Consider the following 7,908-nt stretch of genomic DNA (forward strand, 5'->3'; position numbering starts at 1 on the left):
CTGTGCACCAACAAAGACACTCTCCAAACTTGTAGTGGAATTGGCAGTCATTCATTTGCCTGCCATGTACCCTCTCTTCTTGTCTCTAAATCTATTCTTTGATGGCCAACCAAGAAGGGATACTCAGAGGGTTGTCCTCTGAGAGGGTGGAGGTGTACACATGGCTGATCCCTGTGGTCAGACATTCAGACTGGTACTGGCTTTCATATTCTGAGCTTAGCTAGAGTCATTACAATAAGCTTTGAGATCAGGAGGGCAGATTAGGAGCTCTAAGTATGAAATTAAAACACAGTATTAGCCCTTATCCACAGGGGATATGTTCCAAGATCCCCAGTGGATGACTGGAACTATAAATATGTATATTGTATAATTTTTATAATATTTTCCTATAAACATATACCTATGATAAAGTTTAATTTATACACAGAAAGAGATTGACAATAATGATTAAATAGAGCAATTATTATAAAAAAAGTTGTGTTACTTTAGTCTCCCCATGCCCCTAAGACAGGGTATCACATGACCATGAGAAAGGGTCTCACATGGCCTAGGCTGGCTTTGAACTCAACATGGAACCTTGAACTTTTAATCTTCCTGCCTCCATTCCCCAAGTATTGGGATTATAGGATTGTGTACACCACCAAGCTTGATTTTATAATGTACTAGGGATTGGACCCAGGGCAAGCACCCAGAGCAAACACTCTATCAACTGAGCTACATTCCCAGTCCCAATGTTTTCTCATATTTCACTCTTTTTCTTGTGAGAAGTTGAAATCGCGTCATGCCTCTCTTATGTAACGGGAGTACAGACGTTATAATACAGTGCCGAGGTTGATACACAGAGTTGCTGAAACACAACTACTGTGATATCCCTGCAGTCTATCTGATAACCAAGAAGGCTATCAAATAACTAGCAGGAAGGTAGCACATATATCACGGATATGCTTATATACTATACACAAGAGATGCTTTATGTTCTGCTCAAGATGGAATGAGAGGACGTGAAATTTCATCTTGGTACTCAGAGTACAATTTGAAAATTATGAATTATTTATTTCTGGAATTTTTCATTTAATTTAATTTTGGACTAGAGTTGGCTGTGGGTAATGAAAACTACTGAAAACAAAAATCGGTAAGGGAGGAACTACTGTCTTGTACAAGGACAGAAATGGCTGTCAGAGGGCCAGCAAAATGGTTTAATGGGTAAAAGTGCTCCTTGGGCCCCACATGGTGGAAGGAGAGAACTGACTCCTACAAGTTGTCTTCTGACCTCCACTTGTGTGATATAGCACATGCAAACACACAACAAGTAAATATACATAACAAACGTTATTTTGACAAACATTATTTTGAAAAGAAAAGGCTGAATGACCAATGTTTTATGTCTATCTAGAGATATTCTTTTAAAAATATATTTATATATGATTATTTTGAATTTTTTAAGATAAGGTTTCATGGAATCCAAACTGGCTTTGAACTCACTATGGAGCTGAGGTTGTCGTTGAACTCTTGACCTTCCTGTCTCTGTCTTTCAAGGGCTGAGATGATTGACTGATCTGTGCCACTCAGACCAGCTATTCAGTGATTTTCAAATGGAAAATTTTCACAAATGCAGAGTCTCAGGCAGGAGCCTCAAACTGGGGACCTGTCAATCTGTGTTTAGCAAGTACTCTATGTGGTCTTGATGTATATTCAGTTGGGCAATTGCTACTTCTCAATCTGAGAAATCCTTTGAAAAAATCACTAACTATAATAAAGGGCAACATAGATGTGCATTCTAGATATTTATAACAGCAATGACACAATTTTGTGTGTGCATCAATATATATACTAAAAATATCATGTATGTATATGTACTTACATAATGATATGTGTATTAAGGTTCTCAGAGTAAAGGACTTAAAGAATAAATCTCTCTATATATGTATATATATATAGAGAGAGAGAGAAAGGAGATTTATTGGAATGACTTACAGGTTGTGGCCCAGATAATCCAATCCAGGCTGCTGCTACCTAATTGGCACTGTACTGTATCTTCAAAAGGCCATTCCATCTTTCTACGTGGCCAGAGGCTTCATGGGTAACATGGTAAGTGATCATGGGCCCACTGTCACACTTTGGTGGATATGAAATGAGGTTATTGGTCAGAAGCAATGCTGTGTAGAATGCCATGGAGGTGGATAAGGCATTCTGTAAGTCCACTGATGGTGCTTTTGGCAGAAGCATTACATGAAGGAAAGACAAATCCATAACCAGAATATGTGTCTATTCCAGTAAGGACAAAGCGTTATTCTTTCTGTGGAGGAATGATGCATATCTGCTGTTTAGTGTCGGTCTCTGCTGTGGCAGAGCTAGCATCCAGCAGCAGTTGTAGCCAGGTCAGCCTTGGTGAGCAGAAGTCTGTGTTTTCAAGACCATGCATGGTTTTCTTTGTCATCATGGCCACTTTGTTCATGGCCCCATGACAGGAATAGCTGGGCAAAGAGACTTACTGTCCACAAAATGGGTCATTTTACCTACTTGATTATTGAACTCCTCCTCAGCTGAAGTCACCTTTTGATGAACATTTACATAGGACACAAGTATCTTCACATCCTCCCATTTGGAGAGATCTATCCACATGCTTCTTAAGATGTCTTTCTCATGAATTTTCCAATTATGCTCTTCCAAGTCCCTGACCATGCAGCTGATCTGAGGGGACCTGCAAAGTGTCCAGGCGGGGAAGCAAACTGCGAAGAGGTGAGAATGAAAACTCAGTTCTGATTGACTTCATCAACCTGGATCAGACTTGGAGAGTATGATGCCAGGTAGTTTATTTCCAACAAATTCAAATACAGTATAACTTGGATAAAAGGTTTTCTGGTGTAATATAATCCCTGTGTACAAGAAAATATAATTACAGTGGAACTCAACTCGGGGCACATGTCATTTCTTCCAGGAAGCTGGGTTGTAGAGATAGGATACCTGTGCTAGCTTAAGGGCATAAGGAAGGGTCTGGGCTTGACTCATACAGATTGTGTAGAGGTCGCTTGAGCTAATAGCCACCTCGGATACTGGTTGTGGGAATTTGGGAGAGCCTCTGGCTATACAGATAGTTTAAGAGTCATTTAGACTATTAGGTATTTCTGGTCCTGGTTGTGGGAGCTTGGGGATCCCCTGGCTGTAAGGGTCATTTAGATTACTAGCCATGTCTGGTCCTGGTTGTATGAGCTTGATATGACCTGGTCCAACAGATAACACAGATGCTAAGCTGCCAATTGCTTCCAGTTTCCAGCTTTCTGGGTGGAAGAGCAGGTTTCTTTTACATCTTTCCCATTGGAGAGACAATCCTGTGTGCTTGCCATTCCTGGTTTCTCTGGAAGTCTGTAGGTGCAAGGTCCTTCGTGCTGTACTCCCAACAACCAATCCACTGCCTACAGCTCATGAATCAGTGACCAATATCACATCTGGCCACTTCTTCTAAACAAAATGTATGACCATTTGTGCTGCCCAAAGTTCTGCCCACTATGAAGATTTTCCTTCATCAGGGTCTTTCAGGGTTGTCCCCCAAAGGGATTGTAATGTCGCAGCTGTCCACTTCTGGGTGGTGCCTGCATAACTCACAGAGCCATCTGTAAACCAGGCCCTAGTCTTCTCTTCCTTAGTCAGCTGATCATAGGACACACTTTATAGGCTATAGGTGCAAGCTTTGCAGCAGATGACATTGTAACAGGAGTAGAAAACACAGGCATCTGAGCAACTCCTTCACGTAACCTGCTCCGGCCCAATCACGTATACACCACTTCCGTTTGATAATAGACTGCTGCTGTGCATGTCCTATTTTAAGATTTGGTGGGTAAGATAACACCCAGCTTGTGATGGGCAGCTCAGGTTGCATGGTAACTTGGCCCACTGTCAAATGTTCAGCTTCCACTGAGGCCAAATAGCAGGACAAGAGCTGTCTTTCAAAGGGAGAATAGTTGTATATAGATGATGATAGAGGGAATAGTTGTATATAGATTTGGAATAGAGGTCTTATTCCAAAATCCCACAGGTCTCTTCTGTTAGTCATCTACAGGGGCCTGCCAACGGCTTCAAACAGTATTCCTGTCTGCCACTGATACTTCAATTACTATTGAGTCTGCTGGATCATATGGTTCAAGTGGTAGAGCAGTCTGCATAGGAGATTGGACGTGTTGAAGAACTTCTCCTGTTCAAGACACCAAACAAAGCTAGGATTTTTCCGACTCACTTAGTAGATGGGCCCGAGTAACACATCCAAGTGAGGATGTTTGGTCTCCAGAATACAAATAGGCCCACTGAAAGTTGTGCTTCTTTCTTGGCAGTGGGAGGGGTCGGGTGCAATAACTTATCCTTCACCTTATAAAGGCTATCTCTGCACTCCACACACCACTGAACTCCTAAGAATTTCCCTGAGATACAAGGCCCTTGAATTTTTGTTGGATTTATTTCCCCTCCCCTAATGCCCATGTGTGTTACCAATGAGTCCTACTCAGTTGGTTCAATGAGCAAAATGTCAATATAGTACACCAATGTGGTATTTTCTGAGACCGACAATCAAGATCCCTTCTAACTATGATAGTGCTGAGGAGTTAATATATCCTTGAGGCAAAACTGTAAAAGTATACTGCTGGCCTTGCCAATGGAAAGAAAATTGCTTGTGATAGTCCTTATGGACAGGTACCTAGAAAAGGGCATTTGCTAGATCAGTAGCTGCATACCATATCCTAGACAATGTGCTAATCTGCTCAAGTAAGGACACCACATCTGGTACAGAGCTGCAACTGGAGTTACTACTCGATTGAGTTTTTGATAGTCAACTGTCGTTCTCCGTAATCCATCTGTCCTCTGGCACTGGCCAGATAGGAGAGCCAAAGGGAGACGTGATGGGAACCTCCACCCCTGCATCTTCCAAGCCCTCGATGGTGGCACTAATTTCTGCAATTTCTCCAGGGACGTGAAACTCTTTTTGATTCATCATTTTCTTTGGTAGAAGCAACTCTCAAGACTTCCATTTAGCTTTTCGAACCATAATAACACTCACTCCACAAGTCAGTGAACAAGTGTGAGAATTCTTCAAACTTATAAATATATCCATCCCAGTTATAGATTCTGGAACTGGAGAAATAACCACAGAAGAAGTTTGGGCACCCACTGGACCATTCTTGTGGTCTCCCAGAATCAGCATTGATTCAGAACTAGTATCCAATAGATTCCAGAAAGTCCGATTGCCTCCTTTCTCCCTGTGATGGTTTGAAAGAAAATGGCCCTCAAAAGGAATGGCACTATTTGGATGTGTGGCCTTGTTGAAGTAGGTGTTGCATTGTTGGAGGAAGTGTGTCACCATTGCAGTGGGCTTTGAGGTCTCTTTTGCTCATGCTTTGGTCAATGTAACACTAAGACCATTTCCTGTTGCCTGTAAGATACAGGACTCTCAGCTACTTCTCCATCACCATGTCTGCCTATACGCAGCCATGTCCCATGATGACGATAATGGACTGAGCCTCTGAACTGAAAGCCACCCCAATTAAATGTTTTTCCTTTTCAGAGTTGCTGTCATCATGGCATCTCCTCACAGCAATAGAAACCCTAAGAAACCCCCAGTGTACTGTTACCTTGTGAAAAAGGCTAGAGGTCTCTTTGGAGGACTGTGGAAAGGCTAGCAGTAGAACTTTTAGATATTTTATCAAGGTCTTTCCTCAGAGGAACCTGGCCACCTCTTCACTCAAGGGATTCTGGGTCTGCAAACTGACTCAAGTCTGGAAATTGATTCACAGGCTGAGATTCCCCTTTGTCATGATTCAATGTAATCTTTCTTTCATTTGTTTGAGAATTTTTCCACTTATACACATCAAACAAAAATTCAGTAGGCTTCTTATCTAGTTTGTGTCTGGAAACACCATGATTGATTAGTCAGTACCAAAGGCCCATATGAGTCATTCTACCATAAAATCACTTTACCTGTGCTGACCATTATGGATCAGGCCATTATGGACATTGCTTTGCCTATGCTTTCCAATACAATAATGGGAAGGTACTTCAGGGCTGCCACCTGGCCCCTGCTACCTCAGGGCCCACTTAAACCCATTGCATTTATCCATCTAACTGAGCATCAGCATCTCCACCCCTCAGGATGGCACAAAGAAAAGGTTGACAACAAAGCTCTTCAAACGTGCTAGTGCCGTCCCACCATTTTGCATCTTATAGGAGGATTACTGAAGGGCAGTTTTCTGGGCCTTCCCACTGTGAAGGATTAAAACGGTTAAACACAGTGTACTCACTCTAGCATTCCAATTTCCCTGAGCCTTAAAAATTCCTTCATCAACTTAAGTCAAGGGATATCAGGCATCAACAACTCCCTTTTAGTAGGCCATCTTTTGACAAGTGTTTCAGCCAACCATTCAAACAAACTTTTGAAACCTTTTAAAACTATGTGAGCTTCCATATTAAACCTAGAATCTGCACTCAGAGGGCCCATATCAATAACTTCAGCCTGTTCCAGTTTTACATTCTTCCACCATTATCCCACACCCTTAAAATCCATTTTTTTTTTTTTTTTTTTTTGGTTTTTTTGAGACAGGGTTTCTCTGTGTAGCTTTGCGCCTTTTTCCTGGATCTTGCTCTGTAGACCAGGCTGGCCTCGAACTCACAAAGATCCACCTGCCTCTGCCTCCTGAGTGCTGGGATTAAAGGCGTGCGCCACCACCGCCCGGCCTTAAAATCCATTCTTACACATATTCCCCAGACTTCTGCTTGAATGAATTAGCAAATTCATTAAGGTCTTTGGTAGTGTACTGTACCTCCTCATGGACTATACTCTCTACCATCCCTCTAAGAGCCTGGTTTGCCTTGAGTTCGCTTATAGGTCTAGAAACAACCTTTAGTTGGCCTTGAGGGACATCAGTATTGTCTTGCTTGGCATTTTCTTCAGAGAAAGTCACTGCTGGTTTATCAGACAATGAAGGACTATGGAAAAGGCAATATTTCGAGGGAATGGAGTGTGAGAACATCTTTTGATGCAGGTGGAGAGACTACTTCCTCAGGTGAGATAAACCCTGAGGGGTCAAAGTTCTCAGCTTCACATCCTCATCCCGTTACAGGATCCCACTCTTTATCAATGAATTCCCTTAACGTTAACAGCCAACACCCTTCAGCCAGCATTATAATGAGAGCTTCAGTTTGACTTCCTGAAATTCGAGCTCTGTGACTGATGGAGAGAGATTCTCTTCCAGGGCAAACTCAAACCTTTAGACTGTTTATTTGCATCTGGAACCAGTCATTTTTATCACAAAGTTAACTGTTGTCCTTTCCTCTATTCTGAGATGCTGGAAGTTGGTTAATTTTATCACAGAGCACATTCTTTTCCTTTGTCAATTTATCCACAAATGCTAGGAGCAACTGATCAGCATAGTAATTTTCCATATTTTTCCACAAATTGTCAAAAGTTCTATATGCAGAGTACCAAATCTGTTGCCCCTCACAACTGGTGAATCAGGATAACAAAATGCATTTGTCTCCTTAAGTCTGTAAAATAGTTCAGACCATGCGCTTTCGGTACTCTCTGAGCTCTTTGGTAATTAACTCTTCAGTAACTGGAGAGGCTTCGGTAGCAATGGTTGTTGGCAAATTGGAAAGCCTATTCCAGATGCGTAAAAGATTCATCCATATACTTCTGTTCCTCTAGAGTCTAGGGTCTAAGATCTAGAACCAAAATCTATATTAGTCAAGGTTCTCTAGAGTAACAGAACTTATAGAATGAATCTCTCTATATATGCAGAAGGGGTATTTATTAGAATGACTTATAGGCTATGGTCCAGCTGATCAAACAATGGCTGTGCATAAACAGAAGGTTCTAGAATCCAGTAGTTGTTCAGTCCACAAGGCTGGATGTCTTAGTTGGTCTTCAGT

General features: G+C 41.8%; 1 pseudogene; it reads right to left on the minus strand.

Moving 5' to 3' along the window:
- Positions 1 to 1,979: 1,979 nt before the first annotated feature.
- LOC131894246 (uncharacterized) lies at positions 1,980 to 5,188 on the minus strand (annotated as a pseudogene).
- Positions 5,189 to 7,908: the final 2,720 nt, after the last annotated feature.

The sequence above is a fragment of the Peromyscus eremicus genome, chromosome 17 (assembly GCF_949786415.1).
Source record: "Peromyscus eremicus chromosome 17, PerEre_H2_v1, whole genome shotgun sequence".
NCBI lineage: Eukaryota > Metazoa > Chordata > Mammalia > Rodentia > Cricetidae > Peromyscus > Peromyscus eremicus.